Raw genomic sequence first — 13,171 nt, 5'->3', positions numbered from 1 at the left:
TAGGAAGCTTGTACGCGTCAGGAGAAGCAAAACGCCGCTTGAAACGAGCCCGGAGGACCTCACACGCGCTGGCACGCGCCTAGGGCAAGCTGCACGTGCTCCCACGCGCTCCCACGCGCCGGCACGCGCCTGGGGCGCGTGGAATGCACACTCACGCGCTCCCACGCGCCTGGGGCACGTGGGACGCGCCTCCACGCGCCTTCACGCGCGTGGAGTTCAAGCTCCCTTGGCTGGCGCGTGCAATGCACGCGCCAGCATGTGCACTCTCCTGGCGCGTGTGGAACACGCGCCAGGCTCACCTCCTTGATGCCACACCTGATCCGGGCCACCTCCGACGCCCCTTCTCGCCGCCGGCAAAGCTCCGGCCACCGGAAAAACGCCGAAAAATCCAGAAAAATTAATAAAAATTTCCAGAAATTAAATTAGGCCTTAAAAAATTCCAGAAAAATTTCGAAAAATTGCTAAAAAATCCCAGAAAATTTCTGAAGCCTAATTTAACCCTCTTGGACCTTCTTGAAGCTTCATAGCATCCTTTGATGAATATTACATGGCTTTAAAAAAATTTTTACAACTTGAAATACAATGGGAAAAATAAATTACATCATTGAACTTTCAAACGGCTAAATCAAAGCCTTAATTACATTCATCCAAAGATAAAATTACATGTAATATTCCTATAAGCTTCATCCATGGCCCAACCATACATCATCATTCATTCACAATTATTCATACATCATTATGTATCAATATAGATCAACATATTAAATCATACATCAACATACATCAATAAAAATATATATGAATATAATTTTGGATCCATGAATGATGATTTTCATAAAATCTTGATCTCTAGTAATGAATCAAACCATGCTCTGATACCGCTGTTGGGAAACGTGCTAGTTTTAAAAACTTTTCGAGGGATTTAAATTCATAGATCTTGATTCATCACATAGAGACAAGTTTTATGCAAAAAATAAAATAAAATATGATGTATTATTCAACTAAAAGATTGAATACTTACATCAAGGTTTGAGTAAACCTCAGATCTCTCCTCTAAAGTGAATGTTCTCACTTATTGTAGATCCCTTTTGCTAGATGCATTCTCCTTGGATCTCCATCTTCTTGGTAATTGTTTTGCCTTTAGGAATCACTCATATGCCTCCATGAATGACCTTGGAAAACTAGGCTTGTGGGAGCCTCCATTAGATGAGAACATAAACCCTAATTTTCTAGAGAGAGAAAATTTATTCCTTTTTCCTTCTCATAAAAATCACACCCTAAAATATACATAGACCATGTATATTTATAGGCAACATAAAAATAAAGAAAAGGAAACAACAAATCCTTCTCCATCTCTAATTCATATGTCTCAAATCTAATATGATTCCAATATCAAGTTGGGCTATGAGTGAGAATCCATTGGGCCTATTATTTTATTGGCTACAATGAATTAATAATTGGCCCGGTCCATGGACCCAATTCAATTAATTCATAAATTAATTTCTACTCCACTAAAAGAAATTAATTGAACTCCAATTAAATAATAAATAACCTCTAAGTCAATATTGCACTTTGACCCCTCTATGCATAATTAGTTATCGGATAAATATAGCCATCAATCCGACTACTTAATTAATATATTTATTTTGGTACCTTTGATTATTTCTGGCTCGATCACAATAAAACATTTGTTTGACAAAAATAATAATTTAAATAAATAAATATATAATAAATCATTTTGTCTAAAAACACACGAAGGCCTTCGAATTTACTTTGTGATCAACCATAATCAATACAAAATAAATATAAGTAGCAATGATGCAAATATTGAAAATATAACCCTCTAACTATTAATTACATAACTACCCAAAGTGTCGGTCTAAGGATCCCGAAGAATCCGCCGAACAAATCAAAGTAATTATTAATTAATAAAAGAGTCTATACTTTTCTCATGCTTAAGAGTCAAATGCCATGACGGTGATAGGGAGTAATTGCATACGACGGCTCTCGCAATATATCTCAACCTAACGCGGATCCAGTTCAAGTCTTAATTAATTATGAGTCCATCCATAATTACCGACTATGAACAATTTATAATTACTATTTATATATCATGCATTGATTGTCATCACATACATATATATAAATATTTCTTGTAATTAACTGGACACTATCAATTTCATAGTGAATTGAAACATAATACATTGAATTCACCAATTATATAAATCATAAATATTTCAGATATGTCAGGAACATATGTCAATACAATCCAGATAGGAATTTGCTATGCCAGGGCATATAAATCCTAACACTAGGGGTATTATGGCAAGCACAGAACCAAAGCTCCTTCTGCAATAAACATTTTGATTTCGCATAAAAAGCGTAGTAATGGTATGCTAAGGAATGAAAGACAAGAAACATTCAGAAGGTTGTAGCACAAAATTTTTCGTAGGAAAACAAATGAGAATTACCATTTTAGGTTCACCTCAAGTAGTCACCATCTAAACCAGCAATTATTATAGTTTTTCCATCATGATCAGCAGCATTGCAGCAGAAATCATAGAGGTCATCAAAGAATTGAGCGTCATCAATACCAATCACATCCAGCTGTCAACATGTACCACCAATAAGAAGACGGTGGAAGACACAGTGAACACCAAATTAAGAACATATACTGCCTTTGTGTTACCCATTAACAGCATCACTTCAACCAAAAAATTGAAAAAACACAAAGGTCCCAAAGCTGTCCTCATGTTTTTAGGAGGGAGAAGATTGAGGGATTGTGGCAAAGTTGTCCCCTGAAATGGTCCCAAAGCTGCAAAGTGGCATACAATATGCAACTAAAATTGAGTTTTTCATTATATGAAGGAAAAAGAAGGTGTGCTTTCTCTGGGCATTCTTGCAATTATAATTTATCATTAACAATATTAATGTCTCAAAAACCTTAATTCGAAAACCATAATTCCAAGAAGAATCCAACTGATATTGCAAAACCACATTCACTTTATTCCACATACATGGATATAAGACCGACTTATAAAGCATTATTAGAACATAGTGATGCATATGGAGAGGTAGATTAGGCATCCTAGTCGGAATTGAGTTTTTCAAAATACGGATTTTAGTCCAAGACTCAGCTACTCCATAATCATTCATTGACCAAATATCAAGATAAATTCAGAATTGTGATATATACAGAGACAATTTCGCAACACCCCCACTCTGAGAGAATAGGTGTTTATATTTCTCAAGTCAGGAGGAAGTAGGATAGGGCGGCACAGCTGTTCTTTATCAAAATGAAATGAATATATAAATTCAGAACTTGTACCAGTCGTCCAATGAATAAAAATTCTGCCAAGGTTTCTTTCACAATTAGTCTCCGATATTCATATACCAACAGCTTGAAAAGAATATACACACATATGACATATATATACATATACATATATAATACAAGAATTACTAATATCTTCAAAAGATGAACTCACTGACACCATCTGAGATCCATACTCTTCTCTTTTCTTTTCTTTTTTTCCATGAACAAAATCGGAACTTTCTTCCTCAATCGTTCAGAAAATAAGCATAAAGATCTAAAGAGAAAATCAGAGATCTACATGTATAATTATAGATTTTAGTTTTTTCAACAAAATTATCTGAAAAGAGAGAGAAAGATAGATATATATATATATATAGCATGAGAGGGGAAGAGAAAATACAGATCCGAGAATTTACCCGCTCGGTGTTCGTCACCTTTAAGCGCTGGTCGCCGTTGCAGATGAGAGGGAGAGGGAGAGAGAGAGGTGACAGGGCAACGCAACCACAGAGATAGAAAGCAATGGACAGAGATAGAAAGTGAGCAAACGGCGTTGTACAGAGCGATTAGAAGACTCGCCCAAAGTCTAGGAGAACCCACTTTTTACACATTTTTCAAATTTTAAGTTTGATAGCCCAAATAAAAAAGCATTGTAGTTGCACTAACACGTAAGTTTGTAACACACGATGCTGTTTGCTGATCTTTACAATATAATAATAAATGTTTACATAGGAAAACAAAATAACTAAGAATAATTTTATGGAATAATAGAGATATATATATATATTAATAGACATGTTATGAACCAGCTAATTATAAGTTTAATTTCTAAACTTTAAAATCACCAAAATTTGCTAATTATATATTTACATATACACATTAAAAAAACTAGACTTGATAGGCTATCCTAACTATACCATCTTTTGTTGGCTGAATTTTGAGTTAATTTGGTCCCTGCACAAAATTTACGAAGTTGATGTTCTCTACAGATTTAGGCTGCTCTGTACCATCTCCGATATTGATTGTGTTGTCAATCCAAGGTAGCTGGAGCTTTAGACAAGTTAGGCTCCAACAAAAAGAAGGTCCTAAATTTTTTTTTTTTTCTTTTTCTTGGTAAAGAAAAAAGTAATTAAACTAGTGTTATGAGTACTTATACATTTTAATTTTTGATTAATATATGTATCAAATTATGATCCAAGAATCCACTAGAGTATATATGAAACAAAAATACTAAAAGTTTGTTTGGTTAGATAGATAAAAAATAAAATAAATAAAATAAAATGTGATACCCCTCGACTCCGAGACATAGGTTAATCAGATCCAAGTCCAAACCCGAGAGAAATATCAAACAATTAAAGTATCTAACAAGTATAGAATACAAAATGAATTAAGAATAAAGAATAAAAGCTGAAAGAATACTAAATAATAAATCTCCATTAATTAATCCAATCATAAACCTCTAATAACCAAATCCTCTGATACCAGTAATTAATTAAAATTACAATTTGGGAATCCATCATGTGACCCCTAATCCAAAATCCAACTGAAATAAATAATATCCAACTAAAACATAAAGAAGGAAATCCCACATTAAGTCGGAGGAGTAAATAGATCGTCTCTGCTCGGCATGAACAATCCCTAAGTCTGAAACTGACAAATACCTGAAAAATAATAGTGGGTCAGGCCCACAAATAAGTTCTAATCTATTACATCCCAAACAGAGACTCAGAACTCATATGCATCCTAATTAATTCAATAATAACTAATAGCCCGTAAATATATATATACACACTAACGGAACCTCACTAGACTATATGGTTGCCTCAACCTGAATAGTAGGCACTATGCAAAACGCACATATAGTAGGCATGAGTATCTATACCTACCATAGCACACAATTACACTATATCTAGTTACAAATCCTTGACAATATACATACCTTAACCACTGATTCTGAGACTCAAGCTCATATCATGGCATATAATCATATATATATAATCCGTATTATCTAACCATAAAAGTAAACTGTGATATGTCATCCAACTATGATGTTGACCTGACACGAATATAAGTAGGACTTAACAATTTAGTTAATTCATTCCCTTATACATGAATAGGTAGGACTTAACCTCTTTAGTTAATCTGTCCCTAATGTGCCCCCATCCTATTATGGTGCACTAATCCAAATAATAACCAAACAAAGATTTCCAATCCAAGGATGATGCAAATTATATATTTACATTCAATAATCCAAATACACATAATATAAGTCATATATATATCATTTGCATTTAATTGAGCAAAATATAACAATTCTAAGTAGCATGCATTAAATTTACATCTTAAGAAATTAACATGCATCTCAATTAATTGTATTCATCCACAATCTGATTAAATTCATTTAAACTTAAATAATTGATTAAAACAATTTAATCCAACCATATTTAATTAATTTAATCTTTTAAATCAATTAAATTCCATACTTAGCAATTAACCCTAAATCATGCTTTTAAAATCCTCCATAAATCTAATTTAATAATTGAAAAATCATTAAAACAGATTTAATAACATACTGTGAACAGTAGGCAAAATCCCCAAACAAAACCCATTCAAAACGGTAGAACACAATCATGCATTAATTTATCAGATCATGAAATCTATACACAAACACATTACATAAACATATACACTGTAATTTCAGTTTTAACATGCAAATAGGTTCAATTAATTTAATTAAATAACCTGGAACTAATCTAACATGTATAGATTATGAATCAAAGGGGAAGAGAAGAATTAAAACTTGCTTTAAGGATTTGTTTAAAACCCTAGCGTCCTTCTTCCTCTTTCTCTTCCTTCTTCCTCTCTGGTGTGGTCTTAGCCGAAGTGTGTTAAAGTGTGATAGAATGTGGCCAAGTTTAAATGTGTAAAATGCCACTACCACTTCCAACTAAAAATATAGCTAGAGTGAGTAGGGATCGTCCCAAGGGATCGGAGGTGTATTTGTGATGGAAATTAATGTCGAATTAGTAGGTCGAGTGATTAAAGATGATTGGTGGTTGTTCAATTTAACAAAATGCAATTAAAGATTAATGCAAGTAACAAACAATCTAGAAAGTAGGGAAAAGATATAGGAAAGAGGACTTGGGACTTTAGAGTTTACCACTAAGCTTGACTTCACTAAACACTAACAATTATACATTAATGGGGAAATTAAATTGCAACTTGTGTGTGTGACATCAATTAAACTAAGCATGGATGGCAAATAAGTATAGATTGTCTAGCCAATTTTAATGAAAAACGCAACTTATCAAATGAGACCAATTTTCATCCAATAAAACCACAACGAATGCACACACAATTATCTAGAGACATACAACCTTTGCATATATTCATAAGTATGGAACATCAAGAAACAAGAATAAATTGTCCATCTATCTAAGAATTTTAAGCAACTACACTACATTTAGGCTAGAAATATGAAAATTAAACTAATTAAATTAAGGGTGGCACAATCTATCAAAAAATAAGTGTGAACCATCAAATAAATCACAAGGGTGTTCAATTAAGCACTATGTTTGGATCATCACTAGATTAACATAATCAATACACATAGACATGTATTAATTCCATTAAATCTAGAGAAAAGCATATGAATAATCCATTCTAGCATACATAGACATATGATTAGAGATAGATGATTAATTGAAAGCATTAAAATCCATACACATCAAGTAGAAATCACAAGATATATATATTAATCCAAGATCAAAACATTTGTTACAATTAAATCCCCAAAAATATACAAAAGACTAGGTCTAGGAAGCAAACTTAGGGGCTATCTCTAGCTCCAAGTGAAGGATTTAGCCACTCATTGTAGTGGTCATGGAAGCCTCAAGGGCTAGCTTGGAGGTTGACATCATCATCTTCATCCTTGCTTTCTTCCTAAAAACCTTAGTTCTAGAGAGCAAAAGATATTTTTTCTATTTTTTCTAATAAATCTCTATGATGTCTCTATAATAATGCTCAATAAATCAATTGCATACTCCTTTGAGTAAGGACCAAGTTAGAATTATAGCCTCTGATTGGAGGAATTTCGCAGCTACACAAATTAGGTAGAAAACGGCGCACTCGGGAATTAGACAGCTCACTGCCAGCAGCATTTTCGATCTTCGATCGATCAAACATTTGGCTTCGATCGATCGAAACTGACGTGGCACAAAATCTTCCAGGCTTCATCCCATTGGCTGAGCTGGCGCCACCTTGCTTTCGATCGATTGAAGATCCACTTCGATCGATCAGGATTTCCCTTCGATCGATCGAAGTTCCCTTAGTGCGTTTTTCTTGGCTTCTTTCCAACTTTGCTCCTTAGCTTCAAAATTGAGTTAAATGGCCTTTGTTAGCCTGTTTGCATTTTATTTACCTGAAATAGGCAATAACACAAATAAGTATCTAAGACACGAAAATAAGATAAATGAATAGACTAAAATACCCTAACTTAGGTGCTAAAATGCATCACATTTGAGCCCTTATCGCACCCCCAAACTTAAATATTGCTAGTCCCTAGCAATGAACTACATGGAGAAGAAAGAAATAAATAACTAAGTAACTATGAACTAGAAAGTAATAATAGGATAATGCCACTTTCGTAGGGAACACGATTGCATTTAGCATATGCAAAAGCCTTTTAAACCCCTAGGTTACCCTAGTGAACGAGTCAAGTCTCGTGAGGGTTTCCTGAAATGATACCCACAAACATTGAGCTCTTTCTCACTAAAGAGGCACCAATATACAAAACAAGCATTGGGAGAAAACTACCTCAAGTATACAATTTTTCAACCCTTTCCAAGGAATCTCCCAAAATCTCAACATCAAGTAAGCAAGTATGGTCCTCCACACATCATGAAAATAATCATGCAAATCAAAACAACTCTAGAATCCTTTTTGAGTGAACTGGCATCAAATATGTTGCTATCTAAGCCAACTAGAGAAATAATCACATCCTTACCCTCAAACTAGCACACAAATCTAGTCTCGATCATCAAAATAGAGAATGGACCTTTAATTTAAGCTTTATTGATCTAGGTGCGATTATTCTTTTCATTCGATTTTTTTTTTACTAACCTAAGGATCAAAGATGGAAGCATGGTGCAATGTGTTAATCTATTAAAGCTTTTTAGCAATCCATGAGGTCGAGCGTTAGGTCAATGACTCCCAAATCGGACGGCTTTAGGGCATTAGGCGTTTAAACACCCCTAAGGACTTACAAGCTTAAATCAACTAGTCTACAAATCAAAACAACCTCCATCTAATCATTTCTCACTTCTCACCTTTTGGGAGAAGTCCTCACTTCTTTTATTTTATTTTATTTTATTTATTTATTTTTTAAGTTATTAACCTAGAGTTTAGGCCCTCCACCTTTCGGCGCGAGAAATTTAATGCTTGATGAGGCTAGAATCCCGGCTACTCAATGAAAATGGTTTCTTATCCACTTTTGTCAAGATAAAAGCTTTCAATACACTATTAGCTCAATTGGGACATAACCAAATCAATAGTCAATAAAGCATGTACCCTACAAATGAATGCTAATGTGCGCTTGTGCTAGTGTAGAATCCTACAGTGAATCATAAAATAATCACAAAATTAGGATGATGTGAACCACAAATGTAAGCATAATATCAATCTTTTGAAAAATTTACTCCTAAATGGCATCTATAAGGCATACAAAGAGTATCGGACTCTTAAGTCAAGCAATTTAGAAATTTTAAGTATCATGGTCCTCAAAAGATCAAAATCATAGCCCAGGATTCTCAAATCATACCACATGCATAAAAATGAAGTGCGATATGTAAAATATGATAACACACCCCTAAACTAAATCTCAGCATTATCCTTAATGTGCAAAGAGTAACAGATAATGGAAAGAGTATACCAAATAGGTGAAGCAAAAGGGACTTGGCAACGGAAGCTTAGCTTTGGAAGGCGTACCCCCAAACTTAGATTCCGAAAACCTGTCTGAAAATGGTCACACTAACAACTTGTCAAAATATATGCATCAATGATAGAAATGAGAAGTAAAACTGAGAACTGGGCAAAAAATCATGGCATAAAGTAATGTAAAGCTTATAGTATCCAAAACTGATATCAAGTATCCAAAAATCCATATATAGAAAATAAATGCAAGATCAAATATCCATGATATCTACAAATATCTGAAAAATATCCAAATGAAATCTAAATAGATATCTAAGTAAATATCCGAATAATATCTAAATCAACAATATGAAATAATATCCAAAATCAGGGCAAGTATCCAACTAGTGCAGAAATATCGCAGTCAAAGCAATGTAGATATAAGATAGTAATGAGTAGGAGAGAGAGAGAATGATGGCATCAGACGGTGGGATCAGGGGTAAGCATGTCGGCAATATGCTGCATCATGGCAGACATCTCAGTACTATGACGAGCGAGCGAAGTGGTAAGGTCTGTCCTTAAATCTTCGAGCTCACGTCTCACCTCAGCTGTATCATCTCGCAGCGCATCAGATCTCTGAACTAAGTCATCGTGTCTCCCCACCAGCTCGTCATGTTTCCTCACCAAGTCATCATGCCACCTCGTGACATCCTCGTGCCGCCCAGTTATATCAGCTCTAAAAGATATGAAATCTGTGTGAAACTGAGCTACCTCTGATCTGTAACTAGAGTCAATGCTGGTATGGGCTGTCGGCTCAGTAGGAGGGGCATGTGAAGGGCCAGTCTGTTGAGATGCAGAAAATACATCTGGCTGGGAGGTAGAACCTAAAGTGGTAATGCGACATCTCTGTCTGGTAGGAGATCTATCTGCTGTATTAGCTGTAAGAGCGTCGCCTGCTACGGTTGCCTCTCTCTGTAACTGTGCATGTAGTCTCCTCATATCTCTGTTAGCTCTGTTCTTGCAGCACGAATTGAAAGTCTTTGTCCAGTGGGTCAGGTCATAAGCTCTCTTCACCCTGCCAGCATTGGGTTCTGGGATCTCCTCAGAGTCAAACTGGTATCCCTGTTCTATAAGCAATTGTGTGATAAGATGGCCAAAAGGTAAAGGTCAGGTCTCTACTCTGGTGGTAGGTGAAAAATACAAGTTCTTCCAGAAATTGTGGATAAGCTCCCATATGAGTGCAGGAATGGAGAACCAGTAACCCTAATCTACGCAGTATAAAGCCTGGAATATCCCCTCTCTCCTCTGAGTGCCATGACCTATAGGGAAGGCATTAAGGTGTAGCACGGAATTGAAGAACCAGTATTGGGGATCAATCTTGACCTGGCTTACAAATATGTGCCCCTCATATGCCACCTGTGGAGATAGTGTGGCTATCATGGTCAGCTCAGTGGGAAATGGTGGATGGTCAGGGAACAGAGGCTCCTGAGTGTCCTCAGTCAGTAGAGAAATGTAGGGGCAACGACTGGCAACAGCTATGGCGGGGAGAGAAATATCGATCTCCTGACCGTCAATAGTAGTGTGTACAAGAAGTCTGTCATCCTTATCCATCTGGAGGTGCTGATAGAAGAAAGCAACCAGCTGAGGGTAGACAACTGTGTCTGCTGGAGTCATAATAGTAGCAATGCTCCGCCTCACAAACTCATCATAGGACCATCTGGCCTGGTCCAATGTAGCAAATGTAGCTGTATCAAATCTGTACTCGGTCTCCCGAGCCCTAGTGACGTAAGTGTTGGGAAACGTGCAAGTTTTAAAAACTTTATGAGAGATTTTCACATATAGATCTTGATTCATCACATAGAAACAAGTTTTATGCAAAAATAAAATATGATGTATCATTTAATTAATAGATTGAATATTTACATCAAGGTTTGAGTAAACTTTAGTGATGAGCACTGAAAAGTGCGTATTTAAACCCCTTAAGCTTAAGCATTCTAGTACCTTTATCTATCTTACTTTACCGTTTTAGATTGATTTCGTATTATTTTCATTTTCAGGCACTTATCCCGAAAATAAGCTAACTTAGCCAAATAAAAGCTTAATTGAAGCAATTCTGCGATTAAACAAAGAAAGGAGCAAAGTGGAGAAAGAAGGAAGCAAATGAAGCCAAAGGTAGGAAGCAGTAAAGTTCGATCGATCCAACTTCAAGGTTCAATCGATCGAACACTAAATGATCTCAGCACTTCAAGATAGATCCAAGCCTTAGCCCAAAAGCAAAAAGTCCAAAGTTCAATCGATCCAATACCACCCTTCGATCAATCGAACACTTTTGTCCTTATTCAAATGATTGATCCTATCCACAGCTGTACCACCCACTGACCACTTTTGTCCTTTACCCAAAAATATCTCCCAAAATATCTCAGATTTGTCTTGTCCCAAAAAGCTCAACCAGTTGGATCGATCCAGCCTAAGTTCGATGGATCTCAGCCAGTTCGATCGATCCAAGTCCAAGGTTCGATCGATTGAACTTCCTCCAGTGCGAAAAATTTAAATTTCCATCTTATTGAAAGTTGTCCTTTATCCAATCATTAGGGAATATTATGTGCACGATCCCAGCTCATTTTGGGTGTCATTTGACCTACCTATATAAGGATAAGGATTACTTTTTACAAGGGGGAGCCAATATCATTTTTCATATCACAACTTTAGAGGCAAGCTTAGAGGAGGAGGAGGCTAGAGACACCATTGGAGTTCTTCATCAACAAGGAGCAGATTTCAACCATGGAGTTAGCCTTTGAGGGTTGGAGAAGCATCACCATGAGTGGCTAGACATCCTCTTGGGGCTAGAGTTAGCCCCAAGCATGCTTTCTATATCTTAATCTTGTGTATTATTGAGGGATTAGTGTTGTAATTAATGTTTTGACACTTTGATATATATAGATCTTGTTTATTCAATGATTTATGTGGTTTAATGCGTCTAATTGATCATTTCATTCTATCCATATGTCTATGTATGCTAGAATAGATGTTCATGTGTTTGTCTCTAGATTTTGTGTTATTGATGCATGTCTATGTGTATTGATGCTATAGATCTAGAGATTGTCAAAACATAGTGCTTAATGGAATACTCTTGTGATTTTCTTGATGGTTCATACTTATTCTTTGATGGATTGTGCCTCTCCCCTAGTTTATTTTCATGCTAGTAGTGTAGATGTAGTGTAGTTGTAGTGTAGTGTTAAATGGGAGGATAATCCATACTTTTTGTTTGATGATCCAAGCTTTTGAATACAAGAAGCATATGTCTCTAACCTTGTGTTGTATTTGGATTGTGAGCTTAATGAAAGGATTAATGACTTGTTTTGATCTATTGTGCCTTTCACTTGTTGTTTAGACAATATATGCTTCATTGCTTAGATATATTGTGCCTTTCACATGATGTTTGGACAATACATGCTTAACTAGTCACCCTTGCTTGTTGAATCAACCAAACACACACACACACACACACACCAATATTGCAACACACCATTTACCCTCAGTGGTCACTTGTTAATGGTATAGAAATGGATTGCTTGGTGGCGATCTCTAAACTCCAAGATCTTTCTCTCTCTTATTTGCTCTTAATTGCATTATTTTATTATCACTTAGTTTAATTTAGTTGTTCTTTAGTCTAATCAACCAACCAACCAATTGTTTGATCATTCGACCTACTAGCCCTAATTGCGATTCCACAACCTTGTTCGATCCTCATAATCCCTTGGGACGATCCCTACTCGCCCTAGCTATATTTATAGTGAAAGGTAGTAGTGGCTTTTATAAATGTAAAACTCTTGGCCCTCGCCTTAAAATCCACACACTCCAAGCTTGACGGTAGTGCGGCAGGTCGGCCAGTTTTTGGTGCCGTTGCCAGGGATTGATTGATTTGATTTGGCAACGTCGGATTTGTGG

The sequence above is a fragment of the Cornus florida genome, unplaced genomic scaffold (assembly GCF_030987335.1).
Source record: "Cornus florida cultivar Cherokee Brave unplaced genomic scaffold, ASM3098733v1 CherokeeBrave_3.0.0_Hap2_Chr03, whole genome shotgun sequence".
In the NCBI taxonomy this organism is placed as follows: domain Eukaryota; kingdom Viridiplantae; phylum Streptophyta; class Magnoliopsida; order Cornales; family Cornaceae; genus Cornus; species Cornus florida.
The sequence above is the reverse complement of the archived record's forward strand: the minus strand, read 5'-3'. Positions refer to the sequence as shown.